Below are 20,195 nucleotides of genomic sequence, written 5' to 3' on the forward strand. Positions count from 1 at the left end.
AATAGTCATTTTGATTTCCATAGTAACTCACGTATATATTAATAATTTAGTTGCTAGGACCCCAGACAGCAACCAATAATTATGTTTTACTTTTTAGGGATTTCTTTCGAAATAACTTGTCATACAAGACAGAATTAACTGAAAATGAATTCAATTCTACTTAAAGATCGCTAAAAGTATTAAAAGAGTGCATTGGCATCGTGTTCTGATATATTCTAAAAGTTTCAAATATCTAGCTAGTCGGGAAGTTAGTTAAAAATCCATTGCAAGATTTGTACTGCATAAACAACCACCGGACAAACAAGAATACGAACCAGGAAAAACGTGGTAAAATATGCCAATAGGTCTATTCTAAAAGATCTCTCCAAAATAAATTTTAAAAAAGTGATTACTTACATAATATTATGATAATAATACTTATGTCATATTCAGGTAAGTAATTAATTGTCCCGGGAAGTTAATGTGGTATTTTTTAACACGGTCGCCTATGACCGCGACCTGTCAAATATCGTCGAGTAGGTAACACGGTTAACACGCCATACTTGATTCCAAATGCATCCCATTATAATCTCTAATTTAACTTTTTTTTATTCAATTAGATGTTCTAATGGGATGCGTTTGGAATGCAGTAAGGCGTGTTAATTGTGCTAACAATTATTATAGATAACCACCTTGTTTATGGATCATTAAAAATAAGGGAAATGTGTTACCGTGTTGAATATTTAGAATAGCCCTGCAGCTGCGTTGTGTTGAGATATTTGAATTATTATTGTATCGTATAGGTCAGCCCTCATAGTCCAGTACGTAAGGCGCTGGCCGTTCATCCGGGTTCCATTCCCGGTGAGGTCAGAACAAGATTTTCTCAAAGTCTGAGTGTTTGTGATTGTCTCGCTTATATTAGTAACATTACACTAATTTTCCACTAAGTAGGTATAACCCACGATGGTGAGAGATTCCCAGGTTCGAATCCTGGGTCTGGCAAATACACATATTGTTTTTCAATTTGTGATTAGAGTCAGAGAATTGACCTAATAGGTTGAGCAAGTGGCTAACATCCATTTCTCGTAAAAACAAATCTGTTATTACAACCCCCACTCCTACGTAAATAAGTAAGTAACAATACTACTGTCATTGGGCCTCATCTCATGACCTGTTCTAGTATTAACTAAATGCATATTGTAGCAGTGGCAATGGGTGGAGGTAGGCAGTTGAGATCCGACATAAATAGTACACACTAAAATTTGTTAGTCATACATTTCAATGAACTATGAATACGCTCTCGGCTCTCGTGGTGCTGTGCGTGGCTTCCATCCCGGAGCTCTGGGTTCGATCCGGTAGTGGCGAAGGGTGACTTTTTGAAAGAGGTAGGCTGTGGGAGTAACCATGCTTGTCAGATATATTTGCGGGAAATAAGAAGATAACCCAATATTACTACTGATGAATAGGTACGCTAAAACGAAGAAATTTCAAAAGCTTAATTGGTTTGTTATAATTAGTTCATAAAAATAAGCAATTAGTTTGAATTACTTTTCCTAAACATTTATAAACGTAACATACGCTCAAAATATATTACCTATCTATGAAAATATCCGTTGTTGTATATATATTATGTTCCATAACAATTTATAATTTAACCCGTAAAACTAGACATTTTAAAATACTTCTATATTTAAAACACAGACTTAGGTAGGTAAAATATCAGATATCTAAATAATTGTCTAATGAGTTAACTAATAAATAAAAAAAAATCACGAAATAAATTATTTTATATTTTTAACAACAATCAATAAGTACATATTTATGTGATTGAATCCCATAGAAATTATTTTTTAAATTATCTTCTTATTAATTATTTTGAATAATTGTTTTCTCGCGTCGTAAGCGCCAACGAAACAGTTTGTACATTTGTATGCGGGACCCCAGACATTTTGAAATAATGAGAAAAAAACTTCATATTGAAAAACCAGTCGATTCACGCGAAAATAATCCTATACAATATGTGAAGCGAAACGCGGTGTGTTCTATTTCGAGAGATGCCATAGATGGTGCTTATTGAAATATGGCGAAAGATCGTAAAAGTATGACAATTATTATACGATAGATGTCTTTGGGCATATTGAATATATTATTATTTGTGATTATATAAATACGTCAACATGAAAATAAAAATTATTTTTCTTAAGAAGGTAGGCTTTAAATAATCGCCTAGTATGGAGTCTTCGCCACTGCGATCCGGTGAGGTCAAAATATATGTAATTGTAATTACATAATCTAATATGTAAATTCCTCAAGTCTGTGAGTTTTACCACTGTTATTGGGCTTCACGGCCTGTTGTGGTGTAATAAAAAAAACAAATAAAAAAAATACAAATTAAAACGGTGGTTAGTTTTTTTTTAAATTCAATTAAGCCCTACCCAACCAAACCCCCAGGGATTTTCCCCAGGCGCAAAAACACCTTGCTACGCCCCATGCATGGCGTCATATGAGTTATAGGTATTTCAATAAATCCTTACATTGCATCATGTTACTTTAATGGACGCGTCCAAATTGGAAGCCCTGTGACCTACAGCCATTAAAGGGAGACCCCGTGACCCTTGGAATCTAGATTCCTGATAATGATTAATGACCTTAGCCTAAATAATAATTGGACGGTGTCAGATGGAAACAGTTAAATAAGCTTCGTGCCTAACGTTTGAGACTTCCACTTTGAACGTGATCAATGTTATCATAGAGTTTTGGGTTCTCACCGCGTGTTCTTCCTCCTTTCCTCGATATTTCGGGATTGTTGCAGAGGCCATTCTCAAAATCTCAAGAGAACCCAAAAAGAAGACACTAATCTTGCTCATTATTATTTAGCCAACTTCGCTCCTTAGCGAGTAAAGGTTATAGGCAGTGGCGAAGGGTGGAGGTAGGCTGTTAATATCCACTATAAATAGTCCACATTAAACTATGTTAGTCTTGTTTTTATTAAACTAAGACTACAATTTACAGCTGATATTGGTTAGTTTTTAAAAATCAATTAAACCCTGCCTAAACCAAACCATAAAAGAGAATTGTAATCAAAAAATACTCGTCCATCTATAAAATATCTAAAATTATGCAATTAAATCATACATAACTATGGATATTTTATAGATAGAATAATATTTTTTTTATCTATTATAGTTTGGTTAGGCAGGGCTGAATGAATTTAAAAAAATTAAGCAATATGTATTCTTAATCCAACGAAAACAAATAAGTATGAATGAAATAGTGTGCACAACTTTGTCGTATCGCCCAAAGTATAATTACTAAAAGTATTATGATTTGGTATAGACAGCGTTTAATTGATTTTTAAAAACTAACCAACAAACACCATCTGTAAATAATAATTGTAGTAGTAAAATAATACGTATTACTAACAAAAATTAATGTGCACTATTTATGGCGGATATTAAACAGTCTACCTCCACCCTTCGCTACTAGTTGTAGGTACATATTAATAAAAAAAATGCGAGATATAGTTGTTAGCCATTTACCCGAACTATTGGGTCTTTTGCACTGGATCATACCTACACATTAAAAAAAAATGCAATTTTGACCAGCCGCGGGTTCGAACCCGCAACCCACAGCAGCCGCTCTACCAACTGAGCCAACGTGGGTAGATTTAAAATTAAACGTAAAAGATAAAAAAACTCAGTACCTAGTCATCTACAAAAAATAGTAACCTTTAGCACCTTCAATCAAATGAATAATTGAAATAGTCGACGTGGACCAAAGAAAACCGGCCCCGATCATTATTCAAACATTTAATATAAATAAAGCAGTTATAAAAGCTTATTTTTTAATATATCTATTTACACCAGTTATGTCCAACGCGTCGGCCGCGCTATGGATTTTGGTCGATCGTAGTTGTAATATAATATAATTAACCAAATTACGTGAAAATCGTTTTCAAATTAGCAATGAGTAAGCACGGATGACCTTTCGTATGACTTAATTCGATTTGCATCGATAACGGCCTACCACACGAGTGAGAGAAATAGAAGATATGAGTCCCAGCGCTTTAAACCGTCGCGCAGTAGGTTCTTTGAACAGTGGGAGTGCAGTACGTGCCTAAAAATACTAAAATTTACACGACGAATGGAAAATTGAGTATTTATTTGTGATGGTGAAAATATGAGTGTTGGAAACCACATAGTGTTTGTCCAGCATGGCCCACAGGCCAAGATGTTTGGCGCCCCTCCTACCTATCACCAAGGTTAACGGTAGTTTGATATTCTACAGTAGTGTTCCCCAAATGGTATTCCGCGGAACCTCAAGGTTCTGCGATGTAAAATGTGGGGTATTCCGTATATTTTTACCGATTTATTGTATTTTTCAATTAATCTACTTGGATTATTGAGTTGTCGGCATTCGACATCATATTAGCCAGAAAAAACACTACAAATAAGATTATTAAATACAATTCTACACGTGAATTATCATGTAATTATATCAACCATATCACACCGAATTGCATGGCACAGCCACATAATTTAAAATGTTAACATTGTTTAGGTAAAATAACTCCCCAGGCGACTTTTTACGATTGGATTAAATTTGTGGTCTCTGTTTATCTCACTTATCTTGTCGACACGCTACGCCAGGCCCCTCCTGCCCGGACTCCCAGGCTAGAGCCTTGTCGCCCCCCGCCCTTTTAAGGGCCATGCTGTCCAATATACTCACTCAAGTAAAATAAAGTTATTATATTTATATTTCGTTTATAAACTCAAGTTTTATAAGTATTTAATTAATAAATAGATTCCACAAAAAATAATGTTTTATTTTCCCCCTGGCTGTTCTGTTTTGTCATGTTCTGGTTTGTCATGGAACCGAAAAATGATAATGGTATAATGTGATCACAGCCTACTTGAAGTTGGACGTGCCTGATCTAGACAATAGACCACGGAAGTGAAAGGTTAGGTTGCAATACAATATAGTATTATAGATAGGAGAGAAATATAATTATTTATACATTTAATGATTTACATAATGATAACATGTCCTTGAAATGTCGCCTGACTACGTCACGGTTGTCAGTTGTTACGTTAATCAATACTCAAATTGAAAGGAACCACTCTGTAAACACCCCTCAATGACGTCAGAGGGGTGCACTCCGCGCGTATTGCGGAGGCGGCCACTCCAGTATCGATCGCCCTTACCCTACTTACCGCACGCACAAAATGTAAGACTCGAAAAGACCATTATAGAATCACGATATGACTCACCTAATCTGACATACATCTCAGGATTCGAATCATTTTTCGAACGAATCGAGTCAATCGGGAAAAATCAACGACACACCCCTATATTAATTCAAATAAATTATGTAGCACACGTACGTAATTAAACAACCAATAAGGCGACAACTAGGTATATCACTGACGTTTAGTAGTAAGACAGGCTTAAGTCAGTTTTACTCACAATTCCATTTTTTTTCTTTCGCTCTGTATTTAAGGTGTACGTCGTAGTAATTAGGGCTTAAGTCAATTTTAACAAAACAATATCATGATTTGTATTAAGTTACTGTTACACCCCCGAATAGTCCCCATTTGGGGATGTCTCTGTGGATCTAGAGAAGCCTGAACCATTATCAAGCCGACACATAGTAAGGGTTGATTCGAAAATAAATAATAATAAAACCGTAAATGCTGTAAATTCTTGGTAGTTTTCGTAATAATACAAATAAGTTTGGCTGACAAAGTTTAGTTTACACTATGTATGTCGAATCTTAACAGCCTACCTCCACTCTTCGCCAATGCCCTATACAGATTATTATATCCCTAGATTGATCCAAGTCCGTGGGAACATATCGCAAGTACAATAAATCTCTATCCACTATTCAAGCTGTAGGTTAAGAGCTATAGTTATAGGTATATCAAGCTATATTAAGCTACAGGTATATCAAGACGCACCTGGCGCGTAATGACCAGGCGGCCGATCGAAGTAATTAACGTGCATTTTAAGGGTGGTAATTAAAAAATCATTATATAGTCAGCAGCGAATGAGTTTTAATAAGATAAAATCGCTAATTATTAATTTTGGATAAGTATAGTAGGTGATTATACCTTGTTATAACATGGAGTCGTAACTACAATCAATGGGGTGTGTTTTTTTTTTGTGATTTACTCATAGAAACGACCTAACAAATGACAATCGTTCAATCTCCTTAAAGATCAGTAAAGAATGACCCCTAATGGATTCCATCGCATGGGTATTGAGGGCAATGAAAGGGTGGATGATCTGGCGAAGGAAGCTGGCCAGTCAGGGATGCCATATCAATGGATACCAGAAACCTGTACTGGAATGAGGCCACAAAGAAAATGCGCCAAAGCATGTGGATAGATATTCACCATAGGGCATCCATAGAAAAGGGGAAATGGAGTAAGTCCATTCTACCATCCCGACGGTTGGTGTCCTGGTTTGTAGTCTCATTTGAAGAGAAATGAGCTTAAGAGCGTACATAAATGAAACGGCAAATAATTTTCAACTGTATGTGGAACGAAATTACGGCCGCGTTGCCATTCGGAGAGCTATAGTCGAGGTGTCTGTACGTCGATTCGTTTTGTCATGGCGTCGGTTGAAAATATTCTTAAATCGTGTAAAGATGACTAAAAGACGTCCCGCATGTACTTGAAGAAGAAAACATGTCAATGCATATACTATTATTATTACGAATATAATAATAAACATAACATAAAAAGGACGCATGTTGAACTTTTATGACAAATTATATTTCGTTCGGCTTGCGTCATTTCCACCCGCGACCCGCAATCCGCGCATCGCCTAGTCACGATCTTTTTAGACCATGCCTCAGCTGAGATATAGACTTAAGCTGACACTGAGGCTAATAAGAACAGGTCACGCAATGGGTAAAAGATTGGATGTCCTCATAGAAAGAAGCGATTCGCAGCTCTGAGATGAATGTGATGTTTTGGAGGACATTGTACATATTAGAGCAGTACAATGCAGCAAGTACAGCTGCGAATTGCGGATATCTTTGAGAATGTCAACGAATTGAAAGGTGCTCTGGCGGTGGGTAAGACGGAAGAGCTTGGCAAAATTGTAAAGTTCTGTAACAGAATAGGAGTGAGGACCTAATCGCCGGATCCCCTTCTAGAAAATAAGAGGCGATATGACAGCGAATCGCAGTCAAAGCCTCGGTAAAATAATTAAAAAATTACACATAAGACAGGACCATAATATAGTCCGTTTGTTTATGCGACAAATCGGAAAACGCCTGAAAGCAAAAACCAAAGTTAAATATATCTAGAATGTTATCAGAATGGAATCGTTAACGTATTTTACTTTTTTAACAGGTACGTAGTAAACGTAAAAAGCAATAAATTATTGAAAACTTTGCAACACGTAAGTGGTAAACACCGTTCGCTATTTTTAGTATCTAATAAAAAAAAAATATAATCAAGGCACGTAGTTAGAATTTTCTTGTAATTTAAGTAGTAAGTACCTAAATAAGCAAAAATCATAATTGACAAGGCTAAAACACCGTTTAGTTTACTTGAATGGTAGCACTGTGCATTAGGACAGTGCCAAAACACGAAGGCCTCTCCAAGCTGATTATATTCCTCTTAACATATATAATTTTGAAAAACACTTTCTAAGAGAATATATATCGTCACTGTTCTGGCAGAAGACACTAATTCGAAAAAATGACATATCGAGTTAGTTATACCAAAATGTTCCTTATTTCAAACTTTACCGTCTGGAAACCTTCTTAATAAATAAACAGTCTTTATTTTAAAGTCATCCTTTTTACGATTACTTAATAAACTCACATAATAGACCATTTCAAACATTTTAACAACTTCAAAGTCAAATTACTCAAAACTAGTATTCTCCAGTTAGCGTGTTCTGCCAGAACAGAGACGATATTATAACCAATAGAAAAAATCTTTTTTGAAAAAAAGTAAGCCAACCCGACGGGGATATCGAACCCCGTATCTCCCAGGTTTACGCCCTGATCCGTGTATTACCACTATGCTACGAGGTGACACACTAATTGCGACAAACTTTAACTATTGGTCAATTTTAATACCTACTCATCAGTGCTCTTCCAAATCAAGCTACTTTGGCAATCGATTTTTGTTTCTTAAATCAAAGTAGGTAACTATTTACTATTACTTGGGAATTACAGGGAAGGCGAAGCAGAGGAAGAGCGTCTGCGCGATGGAGCGACCAAGTGAAAGAGCTGACTCACCATCCATTCTGCCCTGAGAGAAGCGAAAGATCGAGAAGGATGGAAAGTCTTGGTCGCTCAAAGTATGGCGAAATTTAAATGTGGTCACGATCCTCAGCCATGAGTGCACGACCAAGAAGAAGTAAGGCGAAGAGAAAGTGTTTTTCAAAATTATATATGTTCGATAATCAGAATGATATATTCTTAAATCTTGTGAATTATTCGTTGAATAAAAGAAATAGTTAATTATATATTCCTCTTAGTAGGTACTGTGCGTTTCTCATGGCACGGCTATAATCCTGGAAGCCCCGCCCTAACATCGCTAAAGTAAAAAAGATTTGCCGATATAATAGATGTCGCTATTGATTTTGAAAATGTAAAACGTTTTTATTGGCTGTATCGGTGCATATAAATGAAAAATGTCATGGTGTGATCACATTACATTACGAGGTTTTAAGACAAGCAAATAAGATAACTTACAACAACTATCAAGCACAGAAAAGCTGCATTATGTACTTCGGCCATATGTTCCGCAATGAGAAGTGTGATCTACTCTAACTCATAAAGCAGGAGAAGATAGAGGGCAGCAGAAGTGTGGTTAGAAGGAGATTCTCTTAATGTTATATATACTTCAGCTGAGGCATGGTCTAAACGTCTAAACTAAAAAGATCGTGACTACGCGACGCGTGCCGAAAAAAACATAATTTGTCATAAAAATTCAACATGCATCCGTTTAATGTTATGCTTATTGTTATATTAGTATCTCATAATAATAATAATAATATATTCATTCACATGTTATCTTTTTCGAGTATATGGTAACGTTTTTTAGTCATCTTTACACAATATAAGAATATATTCCTCCGACGCCATCACAAAACAAATTGACGTGCTCACATCACGACTACCGCTCTCCGATTGGCAACGAGTGCGAAATTTCGTCCCACCTATTGTTGGAAATTATTTTCCGTTTTACTGATGTATGCTTCTTAACTTAGTGGGTCAATGTCCAAGGTATTAGGGATCTGATACGACTGGCCCAGGTTCATGCCCAACACAAGGACGGAGGGCTTACAGGGCTCTAGCCTGGGGACCCAGCGTGGTGCGTCAACCAGTTAAATGAGATAAACAGAGACCAAAAATTGAATCTAATAGTGCAAAAGTCGCCTGCGACGCCATTTCACGCCATTTGATGTGGTATGATTGATATAATTAAATGATAATTCACGCCATAGATTTAATAATAAATTCGCGCATAGAATTTTATTTTTTAATTATTGTAAGTGTGTTGTTTCCATTTATCCAATATGGCGAAGGGTCGTATGTTACGTGGTTACCACAAAATTGTCGTGATCAGTGACTCCATAATATAATCCTTAGTACCGACAACGCAATAATTTACATGAATTTATTTAAACATACAAAAATCGTTAAAAATACACTGAATGCCCTAAATTTTAGAGGTTCAAGTCCCGTCGGGTGTCGTATTTTTTTATAAAATGATTTTTTCTAGTGTGTATATGCATAAGTTGTTTTCAAATGATGTATAAGCAGTGCTAGTTTTTGATTATCTTGCGGTATAAAATGAAGATTTTCGATTGTAGATTTTGTTCAAATTATTACTAAGTAACAATCATCATTTTCTACAAATAGTTTACAATATTACATTCAAAATATCATTAATAAGTAGCATTGCCATAGAACTGTAAAGTTTCAATTCAACTATATATAGGTATAATCATGGCCCCCACATCCTGGAGCGGGCACCTAGGCCAGGATCTTTGTCGAGCCCCCCTCACTATCGCTAGGGTGAAAAACAGACGTTCTACAGAAACGTTTCCCAAATGGTAAAATTCCAGGTAAAATTAAGGGTATTCAGTTTATTTTTTAACGATTTTGTATTTTTCAATAAATCCACATTCCATTCAGTTATGAAGTTTTCGAATTTCGACACACAATAATCAAAATTTGCATCCCACAATCACATATTTTAAAATGCTCAAAGTAGAATAGCCTGCAGGCGACTTTTTTACCATTAGAGCAAATTTGTGATGTGTTTATATCTCACTTATAAGGTAGATGCACCACGCGGGCCCCCCTCAGAGCCCGGGCTCCCAAGCTAGAGCTCTGTCAGCCCCCCCCCCCCTTGTGGGTGCCATGGGTATAATATGAGGTATCAAGGCCAAACGGCCTTTTATCTTCGTCATCTGTAGTATTCGCGTTCGTATACCTATCGAAGAGCGCATGGCTCTTCGTCGTGGGTCTGAGGGAAAAAAATGAAAAAGAAAAAGAGCTGAGAAAAATAGAGGATATACAGTGATTTCTCCTTCGAATTGACTGAGTCAGCACTGCGGAATATTTTATTATGTCGATGGAGAAGCTACCTAATGGCCTCTTTTTTGTCTCCTACTGTAGGGAAACATATAAACTAAGAAGACTTTAAGAGCAGTATTGCTCGTAGTCTTGGAAATTCGGTAGGGATTCGTGTCACGGCCTGACTATTATAGTGGGCCTTGGCTAGAACAGCCTGAAAGTCACCAGTAGACGCTTCCATACGAACCAATAATCGATTACAACACGCCTCTTGTCAGATATTATGTACTCAAGCCTAAAAACCAAACATGAGACTGAATAAACGACACCCGCTTCTTAATCAACAAAACAACCCTTGAACTTTCCACCCAAACCCACCCCCATCCGGCGGCTGTATCGATTTACGCACCCCTACGTTATGTTACGGGTGTCTACGCAACGGAAATAATATTGCGTCACCTTTGTTGCATAAGGCCGTTTGTAGTATTTGAGAAACCAGGGGAAATTTACGTTAATGTCCCCACAGAACCATGCACCTTTCCGGTCATAATCGAACGTAACACGGGACCTTACGTTTGGTGTGATTTTTTTATTATTATTTATTTATTTAGGAAGTATTATAGCATAAGTAAAAGAGAGATCCAGAAACTTAGAGTAGCACAACGTGGTATGGAAAGGTGCATGCTGGGCATAACGCGAAAGGACAAAAAGAGGAATGAGTGGATAAGGAGACAGACAAGGGTTTGCGATGTAATAGAGTTCGTTAAATATCTCAAACGGAAATGGGCTGGACACATAGCTCGAAGAAGGCCTATCGTTGGACAACTTTAGTCATCTAGTGGTAACCCAGAGGTACAAAACGTTTGCAAGGTAGACCTAGAGGCCGCTGGATTGATGAAATGGTAAAGTTCTGCGGAAATACGTGGCAACGCAACGCACAATTGCACAATTTCGCACAATTTACAACGCACAATTTTGTATGGAAAGTTATTTCGGAAAAAAATCGTAAAAAGTAAAACACTATTATTGGTTGCTAAGAGGGTCCTAGCAACTAAATTATTAATATATACGTGCGTTACTATGGAAATCAATATGAAATGTCAAAATGACATTTCAGAGAAATAAATTTAATACATATAAAATTGTCAAGTTTATATAATTCAACAGAAAATTTAAAAACGTGGTATATAAAAAGTTATTTTTATCTTGTAATTATTTATATTAAACTAAAATGATAAATACAATTATAAATTTAACCTATTAACACGTGCACAAAATTTAATAATAAAATATAAAGCACTAATATAAAACAACATAACAATCTAACATTCTAACACGTTCGTAGTATGACCACGGAACAGATTAATAAAATAAAATCGCCATAGAGTACATACTATACACTATAGAGAAGTGGCTAAGGGTGGAGGTAGGCCGTTAAGATCCGACATAAACAGTGCACACTAAACTTTATCAGTCAAACGTATTCACTTTCATTGAACTAATACTACACTGTATAGTGTATATAGACTGTAGATAGTGTTTGTTAGTTTTCAAAATTCAATCCTAATCCAAGTCATAGTAGATAATAGTCAGAAAATATTGATTTATCATAAAATTCTGCCATTAAATTATACTTACATCATTTTAGATATTTTATAGATAGAAGAATATTTTAATCGATTGTAGTTTGGTTTAGGCAGGGCTTAACGAATTAAAAACAACAGACCAAAACAAATTCAACGAAAACAAATAAGTATGACTGGAAAAGTATGCATTATTTTTATCGGATCACCCATAGCATACCTAAACTAATATGGTTTGGTTTAGGCAGGATTTAATTCAATTTTTAAAACTGGTTAATTTTATCCCACGACTCATTGACACCCACGGTGGCCGCGCGGCATAAGCGTTGGACTATCACGCCGTGGGTCTCAGGTTCGAATCCTGGGTCTGGCAAGTACACATATTGTTTTTCAATTTGTGTTTGAGTCAGGGTATGGACCTAATAGGTTGAGCAAGTGGCTGACATCCATTTCTCGTAAAAAAACAAAATCTGTTAATACAAAACCTCTACTCTGTGGAGGCCCATATGATCCTATTAGGATCTGACATGGTCGGAACAATTTTATCCATCTGAAAATTATTGTAGTCTTAGTTCAATGAAAACAAATAAACATACGGCGAGCGTTTTTACTCACTTAGGAGTCACTTGATTCGCTACCCAGTATGCGTATACTAACGTCCATATCCTTTGTAGAACGATATTATTTGTACATTGGCGACGGAGTGGAAGTGAGCGACCCTCGGTCAGCGAAAAATAGACGCCATAGTTTTCTTAATTTGTACAGGAGTGTCACCGTGAAATAGGGCGTATTTAATTGGATTAATTATTTTAATACTGCGTAATCATCATTATCTATGTTATTACATAATTTACAATCATAGCTTTATTTATTTGTATAGTAATAATAAATATCTCAATAAAATCGCGACGAGTTTAGATGGATAAAATAAATTAAATAGTTCATTTAATAATGTAATTAAATAGGTATAATATGATAACGATAAAAATATCGAACGTGTATTTTTGACATGATAACAATGTGGGATGGGGATGGTCCCTACGAACCCTTAAGAGCATACTTCAGTGAAACGGCAAATAATTTTCAGCAATAGGTGGCATGTAATTTCGCATGCGTTGCCAGTCGGAGAGCGATAGTCGACATGTGAGCACGTCAATTTGTGTTAATTTAATTTAATTTGTGCAAATTATGTTTTGTTCGTCACGCGGCGTTTGCACAATCTGCGCGTCGCGTAGTCACGATCGTTTTTTAGACATTTAGTCCATGCCTCAGCTGAAGTATAGCCTAGTAGAGCCGCCCCTGCTGAACTACCGATAAAGGTATTTAGATTGTTAAACGAAAGAAATTCACTTCTATTCAGATTCGAAACAGTTTATGGAATGTCTTTATTTATTTATGAGGCCAATATTCTTTGGGATAAGTTTTCTTAGCGATTTTCGCTCGCTTTTTTTGAATTGAGAATAAAATGTCACGTTAAAAAATGTGCTAGAAAAATCAGCTGTCAGCGGTTAATCAGAACGCACGAGGCCGCCAGCCGAGTGTTGCCATTATGCAACACGTGACATTGAAAGAGAACGAAAATAATTTTGAATCCGATTTATTATTATTATTGTCTATGACTCTATCTGTGAAACGGCCGTTCTGAATTTAAAATAGTTATTGGCAGAGAAAATAGTGTGTGGAAAATTCATAGATTGTTCAGAAAGATTTTAATAGTAAAGTTACATTAGTAACTAACACGTGTGTATGATCCGCGACTACAGAGAAAGACAAACCAAACGAGAGCTTTTTCATATATCACGTCAGGGAAGTCCAAAGCGTCGCTTTCTCTTGTGGTCTTTCCGCGTGTCAGCAGTGCTCGAACCGGAGCGCACGATAATTTTCCGAAAATATTTACATATTCTTCTAATATACCTATGCATATTTTATAAAAATAAGTGTGCTATATTTTTTTTGTTATGTGGCCTGCATAGCCAAAACGATTATTTTATTTTTTCCACGAGACAGCTATAATATCGAGGGTGCGCTCCGGTCTATTTCAACCCCTGGTTATGGCCAACATGCACGTTGCGATGCCACGTTGCGCTACTCGTAATTTGTGGATTTATCTTAGATTAAGGATTTGTGTTTCCGATGAATGCATGAGCACTAGTAACACACAATATATGTTGAACACTTTACGGTGAAGACAGAGTGGGAAGTTACTTTTACACGATACTACGCATGCGATGGTTAATGTATGCTCGTAATTAAGTACCTACCACGGATTTCACCACACGGAAGACTAATATCGCAACCCATAATATGTTATCTTAGAGACCACATCCACTCCTGTGATACTTTAATTATGGAGATCACCTGGTGCCTCCAAGAACTGGGTAAAATACCGCGGGGGAAAACCCAACAAATGTCAGAAATAAATATTTGACTTAAGGGCGGACATGCTCAGCGTACGGCCGTATGTTGTAGCTTAACCACTGGGGAACAACAAAATAAATGGCGTGTTTCAAAAAAACACTACCTTATACTTAGGTCAATAATTATTATAAAGCAATCATTATTCGTAGTAGGTTTATCACACTTGAATGGTCAAAAACATAGCTTATAATTAGTATCTTTAGAATTATCTTCAAATGTGTTAATCTTGCCCATTTTTTGAATAATAAAATGCCTAATTCTTGTCAAATTTGGGATCACAGAGATTATCAATATAATTTTTTATCGTAAATATTTTACAAAAATAATCTCGTCATAAATTATACTAATGGTTTTATAAATGCGTTTAAAAATTAATAAATGTAAAAAATCTTAACACCGCTGCACATTCATGTACTCACTGAAATATGACTATATTCTAAAACATTAGAGCGAGAGGTTTAAAAGAACACTATTTTATGTAATAAAAATACTTTTTGCAGTCATCAAATGTTTAAAATAAATATAAAGGATAACAAGGCTTCAAAATTATATAAATAGATTATCTACAACGTTTAAGGAATGTCCAGGATCATGGTTTGAAAATGCAATAAAAGTTCCATTTTGACATACGCTGAGCATGTCCCCCCTTAAATTAACTCAACATAAATTAAAAATACTTTTACATAGATAATTAAAATTCTACATCATTGATTAGGCTTGTGGAAACAATGTGTTTGTATTTATCAATTTAATTTTATCGAAATTATAGTCAATGAGACGAAGTCTACTTCAAATCGCATTGTGGCCATAATCAAAAATTAATACCCCGCAAGTGTTGCTCTCCTACATGGTTTCGAAATTGTTTTTGTTGGAAACGTAAGGCGTAGTTACAAACCTACAAACTTATCTAAAGAATGGATGGGGGAGCCACTGTCGAAAACTACCCAATCAAGACTCGCAACTGGACAGAATCTGACATTCGAATGACGTTTTTAAAATGGCGTCCATAATATGGTAGGTCGTAGTTCCATTTTTGACCGTTCTTTAGATAAGTTTGTCGGACTGTACTAGGTTTTTTAATGTTAAATATCTCAAGAGCGAAATAATTTAAAAATAACTTAATACAGGTATTTGAGTTACCCCATCTCCACCCGCCATGTATATGCAGCCGCGGTTTGCACATGGCCGCATTCCAAACGCTATAAACGTGTTAGAATGAAAAGATTTTAGTGCCACACTTCCTTGTCTCGAAGCGATGGTGCACGGGACTGATGTAGCAACCATGCACCTCAGTGCTTACAGAAAGAGTTTTAGAAAATAAAAAGAAGCTTGCTTGCTCTGCCGAAATTTATCTTTAATGACATGAAGTGTACTCTGTACCCGTGTACTGAAACTCTGCCGAATCAGAGGAGTCAGGAGTTGAAAGTGACGAATCTAAGGAGGGATCAGATTTAATCCGTTCTCCATATGACGCAGCAAATTTTTCAAATGCCTCAAAGTTGGCCATGGTTGATATCAAGTCGGCGTGGCCAATCGGGCCCGTGTGTGGACGGAGTCGGTCGGTCTGATCCCATCAGCGGGCAGTCCCAGAGGACGTGTTCAGCGTCTTGATGGTCGTGCCCGCATGGGCATTCCGGCCCATGTCCTATCAAACGAAATCCGTGCAGCTTGGCTGCGAAGTCACCATGGCCGGTCAGGAATTGGCTTACCCAGTGTGTTGGTATTAGTTGCCTCATCTGAAGCCTGCACGACACATCTGGAAAAAACAGATACGTTTGTCGTTCCTTGGTGGATGCCAACCACCTCGACTGCCATATTGTATCCAGTACACAGGCATATGTAGTAGGAGATGGTGTATTTAAAAATTCAACAAAACACATTGTTTTTAAATGTCCCTTCCTATGTTTTAATTTTGGGCAACGACTCTACTTGCGATTATATTGGCTGTAAAATAATATTATACAAAAACCACAGACAAATAAAATTAATGTAAGTGGATTTGATGATTATTTTGGTTGATGGATTTGGAATATTCTTCTCAATAACATACATAAACAGTTTGCCAAATAATGAAAGAAAAAAAAACAGGAATAAGTACATTTTTTCGAAGGTGACATTGCATTTTTGATGATTTTAATACCCCAAGGTTGTTCGTCCATTTCAGAGCAGAAAAATAGTAAACACTGGTTTACTTTTGCGGATAATAATCATTTTAATAACCTGTTTTTTTATTAAGTATGCTATAAATAATATCGACCACAAAAATAGGGTGTGCAAATACCGGGATTCATTCTGTTTTATTAATCCCGGATCAAAAATGTTGGAATAATATAATTTTGTCATTTTTTAAATATCGAAAAAATACTGAATTCTCGAACAAAAACTCCATTTAACTAACCAACACGACCTGTAAATTGTATTATTTTTTTTTCGACCATGTACGATCCTAATTAGATCATATAGGCACCCACAGAGTGGAGGTTTGTATTAACAGAGTTTGTTTTTACGAGAAATGGATGTCAGCCACTTGGTCAACCTATTAGGTCCTTACTCTGACTCATACACAAATTGGAAAACAATAATGTGTGTACTTGCCAGACCCAGAATTCAATTCTGTGACCCACGACGCTATAGGCCGACGCTTAAGCCGCGCGGTAATCGTCATTAGTTCAATGAAATCAAATACGTATGATTGACAAAGTCTAGCCTGCACTATTTATGTCGAATCTTAACAGCCTACCTCCACCCCTCACCACTGCATCGTTATATATTTCTTTAAAGGATATCTTCCAGTATATCGTCCAAGAGAAATTTTTAAGACTCCTTTACTTTCGGCTGTATGGATATTATCCGTGGCTCTATCCGACTGATTTTCTCTTAGGGATGCTTACATACTGTAGCTTAAAATTTAGAAGGGATCTTTATTTAGCTACATATTTTTTCAGACTTATACGCGGCGTAAATGTGAACTCTGCCATTCTTGGTGGTGTTGGCTTGTGTGTCTCTGATAATTACCTCAGGAATCGAGGGCATCCGTTGTTTGTTCTCCCACGGTGCAGAACTAACCTGCCATTAGTAATGCCAATTGGGAGGGCAATAACCATGTTTAATGAAATCGCTTCGGTTATTGATATATTCCACTTACGTGAGGGTGAATTTAGGTGGACGTTGTTTTTTAAATTCTTAAAATAGGGTCTGCTTAACTCATCCGGTGTACTTTCTTGTACCTATATACTTAATATTTTTTGTATTTACACATTTATACTGTAGAATAACTTAATACTGATCTATCTCTTGTGTTATGTACATAAAACTGTTTTAATATTATTTCTTTGTTTCTAAATGTCATGTTGTGAACGTCTTAAACTTATAATTTATAATGTCCACAATATGTAAAATAAATAAATTGAAATTGAATCTTGCTTTTTGTTTATTTAAATTCACAATATTACATTGGTACAACATACATAAAAATTGGGCAAAAATATGTCATCATCATATCTGATTCCGGGATCCCAAGATAGAATAAAATACTAATCTCGTCACCGTTGAATTGTAACTTTTGTCCGGGATTGCAAACCCTGCACGAAACCTGTATTCGATTTACAGCATCAATAGCAAAGATGGCCTATTATTATGGGTTGGAATTTACAGTTCTTTGTTATTAAATTTATAGAGGCGTGTCAGCCATGTTTTGGATAATCAAAACTAAAATAACAGTCTAAACATCCTGGTACGTTTATTTATATCTGTATAAGTTTGGCCTACATTTTTTATTTATCTATATATTATAATATACACACTCCAATCCCATAGGTCCGATGTACTCATTCAAAAGTACAGACCAATTTACTGGATGGAGACCTCCTCGCATGGCCCCCACAAGGGGTGGGGGGGCTGACAGGGCTCCAGCCTGGGGGCCCGGGCTTAGGAAGGGCCCGGCGTGGTGAGTCGACCAGATAAGTGAGATAAACACAGATCACAAATTTGCTCAAATGGTAAAAAAAGACTCCAATGGTATTAATAATTAAAAATAGTTAGTTCTAGGCACGATACCATATTTAACAGTGTGCCAATACTCGACAACTCCATAGGTAACTCAACTAGATGTACCTACGTAAAAATACAAAAAAAGCTACAAATACACCTTAATTTTACCGCGTACACCATTTGGAAAACGAAACTGCAGCGCGTCCCTTACCCTTAGCGATAGGTAGGGGTGCCCACCAAACATCATAGCCTAGGGGCCATGCCTCCTCGAATTCCTTCCACTGTTATTGGTCCCTAGGTCTTTGCTGCTACTTACATCCCCTTAACTTCATGAGTTTGTATATTATTATTTTATGCACCCGTCAATTACATGCATGATCGCAGCCATAACCCATTTTGGGTGAAAGCTGTTTCCTCATGTCAGGATCACCAGGCACCGATAGCGAGGACTGTGCCGCAGGTCAACGCACTCCTGGAGATGAAGACATTTTTAGCGATGCATTACGTATTGTTATATGTATACAATAATATACATACATACATAGAATAATATACATATAATACACAAATATTAAATGAGCGTCAATGCATAAACCGAGAGCAGTTGTCAGTATTCGAAGTCTCGAGATCGGTTGCCTGCTCCTCCTTACCTCTTAGGTATTACAGTTCCCATTATTTCTGTGTTCCCTGATTATTGACCTACCCTCACTCTGTAGTAGTGCTACAAACGCGATCTACTGATGATACTGAGCCAAGGGAAGTGGTGTGATCATAGACTATAGATACATATAGACGCCACCCGTTGCATTGCTAAATGAAGCTAGGTGCCGTGCGTTTGGTTTGTGGGCGAGCGAACGCATTCGACTATAAATGTTCGAGACCATAGACCATTTCGCTAGTGCTCGCCCAAAGTGCTCGCACTAGACGCTCAGAATTAAAATATAATTTTCTGTTTTTTTACGTTATATAGTATTTTTAAGCGGTCAAAATGCAACCAATTAGGTAAATATATCCATAATTTAAGTTATTTTAAAGAAACACTAGGTCACTGATATTAAAATAAATAATAATATACAAATAAATTGTCACGAACATGTATCAACTTATCTATGAAACGTAATACCATCTTCTTGCTTATCAGTACGGCTACCATATTTTAATACAACATGCAGAACCACCTTTCCTACTTAATTAACTAAAAATATTTACCACTGACTTTATGTTTAACACAAAAAATAGCAAATTTAGCAACACGAACAATACGCTACGTGAAGCGATTCAGCACAATTTGCCGGCGATATTTTTGGAAACCAACCTAAAAATATGTAGACCTTTTATCTTACTCTCGCGCGTGTCGCAGAGATTATAAGGGTGCCGAATACTTTCTCACTTGCACTCATGCATCGTCTGATCATGACTTGGGTGTGATCTTGTGCTTGATTTCTGCTTCAATGCTGGAGCGAGACAGGGTGAAGTAACTAACTAAGTTAAATTAAATAATATTTTACTAATCTTCAGTAACAATGTCACGTCCATCGCCATATTTTATATGGTACGAGGTTTGTAAGGAGAGAAAAATCACAATAAAAACGCATCGGCTTCAATTACACGCCTATTGAGTATTGAATGTGGCTGGTTGTGCTAAATTCTCATGAAGGGGAGCGAGAAAGCAT

General features: G+C 36.5%; 1 protein-coding gene across 2 annotated transcripts in view; it reads right to left on the reverse strand.

The window, feature by feature from the left end:
• The window catches only part of PIG-S (phosphatidylinositol glycan anchor biosynthesis class S), a 233,453-nt gene that overhangs the window by 61,833 nt on the left and 151,425 nt on the right, over nucleotides 1-20,195 (reverse strand). The window lies entirely within an intron of this gene.

The sequence above is a fragment of the Rhyacophila brunnea genome, unplaced genomic scaffold, assembly GCF_057557595.1.
Source record: "Rhyacophila brunnea isolate RB1 unplaced genomic scaffold, BYU_Rbru_1.0 scaffold_23, whole genome shotgun sequence".
In the NCBI taxonomy this organism is placed as follows: Eukaryota; Metazoa; Arthropoda; class Insecta; order Trichoptera; family Rhyacophilidae; genus Rhyacophila; species Rhyacophila brunnea.